The 12,425-nt window shown below is 37.2% G+C and overlaps 1 protein-coding gene across 1 annotated transcript in view; it reads right to left on the reverse strand.

Annotated features, from left to right (window-relative positions):
- Positions 1–2,228: 2,228 nt before the first annotated feature.
- Positions 2,229–12,425, reverse strand: part of UTP3 (UTP3 small subunit processome component) — a 12,501-nt gene continuing 2,304 nt past the window's right edge. The window contains exon 1 of the mRNA XM_064285731.1: positions 2,229–12,425. This exon is cut by the window's right edge and continues 2,304 nt beyond it. The gene's annotated coding sequence lies outside the window, so the exon portion shown is untranslated.

Here is a 12,425-nt window from a genome sequence, read left to right on the forward strand (position 1 = left end):
AGGCGAAAGCTAAACTACTCCTCCACACCTCTCCGGGTATCAAACTGTACAATTTGGCTTTCACACGCTGGAGCTTCAACCGTTGATTCACGGTTTTGATTCATGAGCTTTTTATGTGAGAAGCCAGAGGTGGGTATCTTTTTTCTGCCACCTCTTTTGTTCCCTGTCATATGCGCTGTACAGAAATCTTGTATTTGTTTTCACTTTAACTCGCTCGTTTTCCAGTGCTCCGGTCGTGCATGAGTGCATTTTAAGCCAAACAGCTTAGAATTTATATGAGAAGTGTCTATTACCAGTAGGCAGTTTTCACTTTTATAGTGTTTGTGCCTCAATCGTAAGTGGCCACTGTTGTTTTATTTTGACTGCTTAAATCAGTGATTAGTGATCCAGTTATTCCCTTGAGTAAACATTTCTCTTTCTAAAATGATTTCCACGTACTGTCATTCTTTACCCTGTATTCTGTGAACGTGCCACCATGCACCATGGACTTCCTAGCTAATTAGCCTTGTGTTCAGCTTGCAAAATGCTGGCATAGAATCCACATTGACTCAATTAAAAATCACTTGTGTGTGTTAACGTTTTGTCCGCCTGCTTTTCACTTTTTCTGTGTTCTCTGTAGAGGAAGTTATACTTATCAGAAAGGAAAATAAAACGTTTTTATTGTTGTTATTCTCTGTAAATCACTCCTGAAATCACCACCAGAAATTACCATAAGACTTCTGATAATGTCCTTCACCAAATCTTTTAAACAAGAGATATTAAAATGGTAGATATTTACAAGACACTAAGCAGTTTTAGAGCATTTCTTAATAGCTTTTCAGTTTCTGACACTTCACTGACCTGTCAATTCCAGCCCTAGTGCTTACTTAACGTTATTTGTCCTCTGAGCCTGATTTTCTCTTCTGTAAAATGAAGATCATATTACTTACTCACAGAGATGTTGGGAAGGTTAAATAAGAAATGTAAGTAAAGCCTTTAAAACAGGGTCTGGCATAGAGTTAAGTCAATTATTTAATAATTATTAGCCATTTTATTTTGGCAGAATAACTGGTGTATAAGTTTAATAAAAGCAGACTTAATTGAGGAAAAAATTTTTTCATCCTGTCTTCAGCATTTGAAGGTTTGTTGGGTCTTTTCAGTCTTGGTGAGGGTGAGTTGGTAAAAACATTTGCCTTTTAGGAATTGCAGATTGTATGCTACCTTGAAGAGAAAACCTGAAAATTTCCAGATGTGTCATGGTTTTAACACCTGTTCTGAATGTATCTCTTACTATGTTTTGCATGCAGAAATTTCTGAGGATCATTATATTTTTGTCAGGTTCCTTCACAGAGATGTTTTACAAGAATATATACTTACCCATTGTAGGTAGAGAAAAAGAGAGTGGTAGGGCCCAAATCAGAATTTTCACAAATTATTCTCCAGAAAGGACCATAATCAGCCAAGGGAGTCACCAAAATAAAATGCTCTGTAGTCTAAATTGCTAGCTTTCTCCTTTCTCGTTAGTCAAGATACCTTGTTGTTGTTAGGTGCCACCGAGTCGGCTCTGACTCATAGCAAACGTATGTACAACAGAACAAAACACTGCCTGGTCCTGCGCCAGCCTCACCATCCTTGTTATGCTTGAGCCCACTGGTGTAGCCACTGTGTCAGTCCATCTCGTACAGGATCTTCCTCTTTTTCTCTGACCCTCTACTCCACCAAGTGTAATGTCCTTCTCCAGGGACTGGTCTCTCCTGATAACATGTCCAAAGTATGTGAGACAAGGTTTCGCCATCCATGTATAAATACGGACATGCTCTGGAATCTTGCAGTGTATTGGCTCTTTTGTTCCTCTCCATTTTTGAAAACAATTCTGTTTATGCTTTATGTCATTAATTAAGTGGCAGTATAATGAATACAGAAAATCAGCTGAAATATGAGTGCTTTAAAATTTACGGGTAAGGATATTTATGAGCTTTTCCTTTAAAGGTGGTTGGTACTCCAAGTTCCTAGTTTCTTATGCTTTTAGCATTTGGATCAATAAGATAATCACAGCTCTGCACGAGATCTAGTGGCCTAAAGGGCTGATTCAGCTGCTACACACATTTAGGGAAGGCAAGATTATAAAAACAAGCTTAAACATGTTGCTCCTTTTGAAAACACGTACAGCATCTTTCTATGCTGTTTTAAAGTAACAAAATCCAAGACACTATAATTAAGAATCAAGCTCCATTAATTTTCTTGTGAACTAAAACAGATACTTTTTAACTCTTATCTAGTTTTTTTTTTTTTTATTATTGTGCTTTAGGTGAAAGTTTACAGAGCAAATTAGATTCCTGTTCAATAGTTTGTTTGGAAAATATCGCATGGCCTTGGTTTCATCCCCTTACAATGTATTAGCACTCTCCCTATTTATGCCCTGGGTTCCCCATTGCCTTTAGTCCTGATTTTCTACCCCTTTTTGCCTGCCTTCCTATCTTTGCTTCTGGGCAAATATTGCCCTTTTTATCTTGTATAATGGGTTGTTCTAAGGATCACGTTCCTCTCAGATGTTATTGTTTATTTTATGGGCTTGTCTATTTGGCTGGAAGATGGTCCCTGGAAATGGCTTTAATTCCAGGTCAGAAGGGTGTCTTAAGGAGTTCCTCCAGTCTCTATATCAGGTCAGTAAGTCTGGTCTTTTTTGTGAATTTGTTCTACATTTTTCTCCCACTCTGTCTGGGACCCTCTGTTGTGATCCCAGTCAGAGAGGTAGTAGTGGTAGCTGGGCACCATCTAGTTATTCTGGTCTTGGGGTCATGTAGGCTGTTTCATCTACATTTTCATTTTAGTTATCCCTGCTTGTTTCAAAACACTTTAGTAAGCTTAAAGATGGATACTTAGAATATATTACAGAACTTTTTAGAGGTCAGTGTCATGTATGATAGTGTACTTGTAGCATAAGCTCTTAGGGCTGTGATCATAGAAAAATACCACTTGGGAAGGGTGGATATTCTTTTCAATATAATATGTGTGTTCATTATGATTCTAAAGTAATGGTTTTCTTGAACCCTTTCTTTTACACTGTGCTGTTCATGGAAAAAAGTCTTATGTGAAAACAAGAAGCCACTCAATTTCTTAAGACTTCACGTTAAACTGATTTTAATAAATGCAAATATTTAATTAGTATAATGCTTCATTATGAAAGCTCGATTAAGAGTCTACTGTTCCTTACTTCTGAATTACTACTAGGCTTTGATGACTATTGTTATTGGCTTTTTGGTTTATTTTTCCAAAACGTTAATTACCAAAATACTTAGTCAACTTATATTTCCTCTCCGTGTGTATTATACTCTTAAGAAATTTAAGCACTACATATAGTCTAAATCACACTATTAATGGCAGTTTTCTTTGAGTTGCAGAAATATGGACGTATTTTTTCATCTGTATTTGCAGAGAGTCTATAACATATGTGCTACTTTTATAAAAGAAAATAAAACATTGGGGGGTTATTTTGATAATGATATCTTTTTTATGAAGATCTACTATTAGCAAAGTTGTGTTCCTTGGGTATACTGTGGGAAGTAGAATTCAAGTGAGTGGCATAAATGGTTTGGGCACAACTGCTAACCTAAAGGTTGGTGATTTGAACCTACCCAGTGGTGCCGTGGAAGAAAGTCCTGGCAGTCTGCTTCCGTAAAAGGTTGCTCAAGAAAACCCTGTGGAGGTCTGTTCTATTCTGTAACATATGGGTTCACCATGAGTTAGAATCTCCTCAACCACAACTTTTTTTTTTTTTAACTCTAGACGAGCTTCTCATTTTTGTGTCTATGTAGAATGTTTACTATCTTAAATGCTTAACTTCTGTGACTACTCAGTTTGTCCCAATTCACTTGCTCTTTTCCTGAAATTCTTGTACTGTGCTTCTTACATTTCTCTCAAATCTGTCACTTAATTTGTCCTCTTTGCTTTCATTTAAATCTTCACTATTTTATTGCAAAGGACTCCTAGCTGGTTTCTCTGCCTCTAGTTTTAATCCATTCCAGTTCTATTGCTATACAGCAGTTAGAATGGGTAGTTTACGTTTTGAAATGTTAAGCTTATTATGTCATACTGTTCTTAAAAACCTTGGTTGGCTTCTCCGTATCTGAGATAAAATCTAAGCTCCTTAACTACCCAGTGAGTTCTTTCATGATCTAACCCTTCCCTCTGTTGTGTAGCCACCTAGTCAATTCTGACTCATACTGCCCCATATGACAGACTGCCTGTATAGAACTGCCCCGTAGGGTCTCCAAGCCTGTAATTTTTATGGAAACAGATTGCCACATCTTTCTCCTGGGGAGCAGCTGGTGGGATCAAACCACCAACCTTTCAGTTAGTAGCCAAGCATTTAACCACTGTACTGCGCTACCTTCCATTATCATCTTTCACTCATGAGAAGGCATGGTAGAAAGATAATAATGAAAGGTAGGGCAGTACAGTGGTTAAATGCTTGGCTACTAACTGAAAGGTTGGTGGTTCGATTCCACCAGTTCCGACTCGACGGCACTAGGTTTAGGTTACCATGCCTTACCCCTACCGACACCCTGTACATACTTCTACTAAAATCTTGTTGCCTTTGGATAAACTTCAATATGTTTGGCTTTTCTCAGCTTTCTACCTCCACCCCTTCCTCCCAAGATTCTATTCAAACAGATCTTCCATGAGACCTTCTCTGACCTCCCTACTAGAAAGAAAAAAGGCACACCTGTTGCAGTTGAGTGGATTCCAACTCATGGCGACCCCATGTGTTACAGAGTAGAACTGCTCCATAGAGTGTAATCTTTACTAAAGTGGTTCGAACCACCAACCTTTAAGGCTAGCAGCCAATTGCAAACTGCTTTCGCCTCTCAGGGACCCTCCCTACTTGAGAACTACATGTCTTTCAGAGGTCCTACATCATCCTAACTATTTAAACAGTAATCATTCTAATTGCTATATGTCTATCTCCTCTACTTCAGGGGTGTGCTAGTCATCTAGTGCTGCTATAACAGAAATACCGCAAGTGGATGACTTTAACAAAAAGAAATTTATTTTCTCACAGTCTAGTAGGTTACAAGTCCAAATTCAGGGCATCGGCTCCAGGGAAAGGCTTTCTCTTTCTGTCAGCTCTGCAGGAAGGTCCTTGTCCTCAATCTTCCTCTGGTGCCGAGACCCCATATCCAAAGGATGTGCTCTGCTCCTGGTGCTGCTTTCTTGGTGATATGAAGTCCCCAACTTTCTGCTTCCATTTCCTTTTATCTCTTGAAGGATAAAAGGTGGTACAGGCCCCATCCCAAGGAAAACTCCCTTTATATTGGATCAGGGAGGTGACCTGAGCAAGGCTCTTGTTACAATCCCACCCTAATCCTTTTTAATATAAAATTACAGTCAACAAAATGGAGGACAACCACAGAATACTGGGAATCATGGCCTAACCAAGTTTATACACACATTTTTGGGGGGACATAATTCAATCCATGGCAAAGGCTAAGGAATATATTTTAATAATTTTTACCTTCCTACTGAATAGCCCATTTTAGATGCTTAATAAATGTTTGTTAAATAAATTAATAATGAAGGCTTACATTTCCTGATTTTATTCCCAGAGTTGACATCTTTAGGCTTCTCCTTTTTACAATGCATCAATTCTGTCTTAGTTATCTAGTGCTGCTATTACAGAAATACCATAAGTGGATAGCTTTAATAAACAAATCTATTCTCTCACAATTTAGGCGACTAGAAGTCTGAATTCAGGGCACCAGCTCTAGTAGAAGGCTTTCTCTCTCTTTTGGCTCTGAGGGAAGGTCCTTGTCTCCTTTCAGCATCTGTGGGCCCAGTGTTCCTTGGACATATCCATGTGCCTTGGCATAACAGGTTACGGTTCAGGATCAGAAACGACTCAGGATACAGTTCTGCGGACAGGACAGCTCTCAGTCATGCCCACAGGCAGGTCTCTCTCTCTCAGTGAGGGCCCAGCCCAGCCTCTGCCCTGCTCAGGCAAATGTTACAAAGTTCTTCAGCTCCACCGATAAGTGCCCAGAGGCACCCCACTCTGCCAGTAAGCCTTGGCCCAAAGGCACTCAGCTGTATGTATGTTTTAAAAAAAATTTAGCACCATGTAAAAATCTATGTCTAAAAAGTTTATTCAATAAATGTAAAAACTATGCTAATAAAATTCTTCAGCTCTAATCAGTCATTTAGTTATTTAAATAATCATCCCCTCCCCTGCCCATGGTAAAATAATCTAATTTATAGATTAACACCAGCCATGTATGGCCATTCTTAAGGGTAAAAGGAACATCCCCTAGGGTAGGGTTTCTTAACGCCCATGGACTTCTGACTTCAGGGAGCCCAGGAACCCACTGAAGTGGTATGTAAGATGTTATACACAGGCTGTTATTGTTCTGGGGGGAGAGTCCATTGCTTTCAACAGATCTCATAAGATTAATTGGCCCAAAAGAAGGTTAAGAACGAACTCTCGAGGTTTTGTAGTCTTATGGTACCATATTTCATTTTTGTAATTAACTTCATTCACACGTGTATGTTATCAGCTAAGAGAAACCTAAAAATCAGCGTGGCCAGGGGAGTGTTTCCCAAAGTGTGTTCTGTAGACCATCTGGATCAGAATTATCTGGGGTGCCTGTTAAAAATACAGATCTCTGGCCCCACACCAGCCAGCTGAATCAGGATCTTTGGATGTTGGACACAGGAATATGCCTCTTAAATTTACCAACTAATCCTTAGGCACTCTAGTTTAAACTATTGCGATAGAAACATGGAGAAAATGAAGTCATTCTTCAAGTGGTGGAAACTAGCTTTTTACAAAAATTGATGAAAAGTAACTAACATTTATTAAGTACTTACTACCTGACAGGCACTGTTCTAAATATACAGGAAAACCTGGGAGAGCCAGAACCTGTGTAAGGTGGAAACATGTGAGAGAAGGAAAACTCAAATATTTTCCACATTAGTGACAGAAAAGTGGTAAGACTGCAGCCTGTCAAGGACGGAAAACTTGCTAGACCCAGAAAAACAAGGCAGTCCCTGCAAGTTCCAGCTCTCACAGGTTTCACTGTATATGGATTAACAATCATATATTAGCCCACATGAGGAAATTGGGGGCACAGAGAGGTTAAGTAAGTACAACAAAGGTGCTAGGTAAGTGGTGGAATTGGGATTTTAACTCAGTTTGGCTCCAGAGGCCAAGATCCTAATTATTACTTTATATTGCCTCTCAAGGCAGAACATTTTACTAGTTTAAATTTTACTTTCCTCCAGTTTTTTTGTTTTATAGTTTAACAAATGTTAATTCTTAATATTTAATATCATTTGGAGCCTCATTTTGAAGCACGTATAAAGGCTCCCCCCCCCCCCCATTCAAGAATACATAGCTGAAAAAATTAAGAAAACATCATCTGGAATTCATAGCTAAAGTAACTACATCACATTTTAAAACTTTGATATGAGAAAATACATTTTACACAAAGGTAAAAAACTTGCATAGCAAAGCATTAGTAACTTGATTAAACAAAAAATCAGACAATAAGAAAAAGGCAATCAACTCTTTAAAGAATTGGGCTAAGGAAATCCAAGAGTCAATAAAAATAAGAAAAGATGCTCAATCTCATGAAGTAATTGGGGAACTTTGAATTAAAATAAGATACAATTTCATACCTGTCGTATTTTATAAAATGAAGTCTGAGAACATCAATGGGAGCAATTTGACATTTAGTAAAAATGAAACTATGCATAGACCAGGAACTCAGAAATTCTACTTAAAAAAATTTTTTTTTCTATAGAAACTCTAGTACATGTGCGTAACAATATGGTCAAAGAACAGTTCATTGAAGTAATGCTTGTAAAAGTAAAAAGGGAAACAACCCAACTGTTCACCAATAGGAAAGTGGATAAATTATTGGTATAGTTATATCATAGACCACAGTATGGCAGCTAAACTGAATGAATTAGACCTTTACCAATATGGAACAATCACAAAAATGTGTTTTTATTCAAGTAAACCTTCAGAATATAACTTGATTTTATAGACAAAAGTTGATAAAATACAAAAACTATTATTTTCCTTTTTTTTTTTTTACGTAAAAACGTTTTTTGTTGTTGAGGAGATATAGTCAAACATACACCAATTCAACAGTTTCTGCATGTACAGTTCAGTGACATTGATTACATTCTTTGAGTTGTGCAACCATCCTCACCCTCCTTTTCTGAGTTGTTTCTCCCCCATTAATGTAAATTCACTGCCCCCTAAGGTTCCTATCTAATCTTTCTAGTTGCATTGTTAATTTGATCCTGTATAGATCTAAAAAGAGCATAATGCTCAACACAGACATTTTTTATTAGTTAAGCTAAATTATTGTTTGGTTTTAGGAAGACTTCAAGGGATATTTTTGGCTTAAGGTTTAGAGATTATCTCAGGGCAGTAGTTTCAGGGGTTCATCCAATCTTCATGGCTCCAGGAAGTCTGCAGTCCATGAGAATTTGAGATTCTATTCTACATTTTCTCCCTTTTGATCAGGATTCTTCAATAGAATCTTTGATCAAAATATTCAGTAATGGTAGCCAGGCACCATACAGTTCAGGTCTCATGGCAAAGGAGACAGTTGTTCATGGAGGTAATTAGCCACACATTCCACATCTTCCTCCTATTCCTGACTCCCCTTCTTCCTCTGTTGTTCCAGGTGAATCCAGACCAACTGTTGTGCCGTGAATGGCCACTTGCAAGCTTTTAAGACCCCAGGCACTACTAAATGAACTAGGAGGTAGAACAAAAGCACTAAATGTTATTTGGCCAATTAACTGGGATGTTCCACGAAACCATGACTCTAAACCCTCAAACCAAGAAACCAAATCCCATGAGGTTTTTGGTTGTACATAAACAGCCTCAGCAGCTACTCTTTTTGTTGTTGTTGTAAATATATCACATAACTTTTGCCAATTCAACTTTTTACAGGTGTACAACTTATTAACAGCAATTACAGTAATCAGCTGTGCAACCCCACCTTAATCAATGCAGTATTTCCATCACTATTAAACCCCCCCCCATTCCCTCCCTCCTGCCCCTGGTAACCACTAATAAACTTTGTTCTCTATACATTTGCCTTTTCTTGTCTTTTTATATAAGTGAGGTCATGTAGTATTTGTCCTTTTGTGATTGACTTATTTCACTCAGCATAATGTTGTTCAGCTCCATCCATATTGTAGCATGTGTCAAGACTTCATTTCTCCTACCAGCTTAATAGTATTCCATTGTATGTATGTACCACATCTTATCCATTCATCTGTTGATGAGCACTGAGGCTGTTTGTTTCCACCTTTTGGCTTTTGTGAATACTGCTGCAACAAACATTGGTGTACAAGTCTCTGAGTCTCTGCTTTCCTTTTTTGGGTAAGTACCTAGGATTGGAATTGCTAGGTTATATGGTGGTACTATCTTTAATTTTTTTAGGAACCATTGAACTGTTTTCCACAACAGCTGTATCATTTTGTATTCCCACTAGCAATGGGTAAGTGTTCCAATTTCCCTATATCTTCGCCAACATTTGTTATTTTTTTAAATCTTAGTCACCGTAGCGGGAGTGAAATGGTATCTCATTGTGGTTTTGATTTGCATTTCCCTGATGGCTAACAACACTGATCTTTTCATGTGTTTGGTGGCCATCTGAATGTCCTTTTTGGTGAAATGTCTATTCAAGTCCCTTGCTAATTTTGACTGGGTATTATTTATTTTTTTACATATGTATGTAGTAAAGTACAAAAACATTGACTGGAATGATACATCATAATTCATGATAGCCATCTATCTCCAGGGAGGGGAAAGATACTGGAGAAGTCAACAAAAAGAATTTTGAATTTATTTGTAATATTTTACTTACGTTTGCAGCAAAATTCACAAAATGTTACTATTTGTTAATTTGGGTGAGGCTAAATTTTTTACAGTGTTTCTGATTTTTAAAATTTCAAAGGCAAAATATAAGCATTTTTAAGAGAATGAATATTCAAATAATAAAAAAGATTATTTATTTGATTTACTTGCCTATAGCAGCGTTTTGTCAGTTTGAATGTCTAGTTGAATCCTACCTGATCTTTGGATCATCTACTATTCAAAGAAATATGTTCATCATTGTGATCCCTGAGATCATAATTACATTGATTTTCTACAGTAATTCACAGCTGAATTATTTTGATAGTGTTAACTTGTATTACTTCAGCACATTAATTTAAAAGTATTTTACTTCATAGTCAGCAAGGAAAATAAGCAACTCCAACCATTTCTTTCAAATGTCAAGTATTTTCAGTGTATCAGCTATGCAAATACAATTAAAGTTACCCAATTTTTATCCTTAAGGTCACAAAAAATAATTTCCCAGTGTTTGCCAAAAACTCAAAGCATTAGTTTTAGAGGTCTGATAAGCAATCTTACTTAAAAAATTAGTGATGTATGTGTTTATTTTACTTAACTTCAATTTATAGACAACAATCTGTGGCTTAGAGAAAGTCAGTTAGGTGCAGCAAAGTCACTCCATCACCACATTTTTTTCTACTTTAATTTTTAGTCTTTTCCATAGCTGTCTGTAGCTTAATATACTGTCATAAAATGAACAGGTTTTTGTTTTGCATTGATGCCTGATGCCAGTAATCTACTTCATCGGAACTCTTATCCATGAAGCTCCCCAGAGCTCATAAAGTGAGTCTCTATGAGATATTATCATACTGAGTGATTACCAATTTATTATTCATGCATATCACAGTACCCAGTACATCTCGGTGCTCTTTAAATGTCTGTTAAATGAATACAAATTTTGGAGGATGTAAATATTAAACCCAGCAACTTGTTACATCTTTTGCTGTTAACTCACATCAGACAAGGCATCTTTTATTTTTAAGGAATCGGATAGTATCATATATATCCTTGCTATTCCAGGATGGTTAACATTTATAGTTATCATGAGGTCTCTGAAAGAATATAAAAACAGGCTTATTTTTTCTACTTTCCTAAATGGAGGATTTTTCTTCCTTTAAAACTTTTTTTTCTTTTCCATCACTTTATATATATGGCAGGGATTTAACACAGAATAACACAGCCTTCAACTTCCTTTTTTGTCCTGTCCCAGCTTTTCTATATTTCTTCATGTCCTCACCCAATGCTCTCGTATTTTTCCCTCCAAGCTTAGGATATTAATTTTACATGACTTCACTTTGTTCTCTGTTCCTATAAAGAACAGGAACCATTACATTAATGTTAGCTGCAGTTCCTTGAGCACCTATGTGCCAGATGTTGATGTGTGAACAGATCTTGATCCCCGCAACTCTGTAGTAGCAGCCAAACGTAATAGGTGATTATAACAGACACTATTCTAAGCGCTTTCAATATATTCACTTAATCCTCATAACCACATGAAGTAGGGACTATTACCCATTTTAGGTGAGAAAACTGAGGAATAGAGAAATCAAGTAACTTGCCCAAAGTCATGGCTACTAAGTGATGGAGGTGGGTTAGGAGCTCAGGTAATCTTAACTAGAGTACGTTCTTAAGCACTACTATATTGCGTCTCCAAAGTAGACATAACATCATACAGATGAAGAATATTAAACTCACAGCTTAAGTAATTAATTCAAAATTGTCCTGGCAAGTTAACTCCAAAATCTGCACTTTTTCTACTGTGTCAGAAGAGGAAGTACAGAATAGAGCTCTGAAGTCAGAAAGGCTGGGTTGGAATCCTGGCTCTGCCACTTAACAGCCACGTGACCCTGGGAAAGTTACTTAACTTCCCTTTGCCAGTTTCCTCATCTTTGAAATGTGTTCGACGGTAGAATTTACCACATAGGGTTGTTGTGAGGAATGAAGAAATAAGTAAAAATATAGTGCTTATTTTTTTTTTTTTTTAGTAAGCACTCATAAATGTTACTTTTATTTCCACCCACATCTTTTACTTATAAGAAAACAATAGATAATTTGGCATGTGTGCCACGCTGAGAAAGCAGCTGAGGCCCAGGGTTTAAGAGAATGAATGCTCAAATTAAGCCAGCCTGGATACAAATTCCAAGCATGTGTCCTTAACCTCTCTGAGCTTCAGCATCCTCATCTGTGAAACAGAAGTTTATCGCTTCAGTTATTTTAAACATTAAATAAGGTAATACACAACTAGTACCTGCAAAGTGTTTAATATTAACCATAGATCATCTCTGCACCTCCAAAGGTGGCATTTCTGCTTATTTAATTATTAAAAAGTAAGACTTCTTTTGTGTTCTCCTTCACCTGGGCCTCTCATTTTCTTCCCTGGCATACTAGTCATCCTAAGTATTTTTAAGTTCACCATCTCAACATCCTCCCCCTATTAAATACCAGAAAAACTGTAAGGAAAAATGTAACTTTGTCACCACTCGAAGCAGCCACTTACCTAGTAGCAATCATACCAAAGTTCTGCAAA

Source organism: Loxodonta africana, chromosome 5 (assembly GCF_030014295.1).
Source record: "Loxodonta africana isolate mLoxAfr1 chromosome 5, mLoxAfr1.hap2, whole genome shotgun sequence".
Taxonomy (NCBI): Eukaryota; Metazoa; Chordata; class Mammalia; order Proboscidea; family Elephantidae; genus Loxodonta; species Loxodonta africana.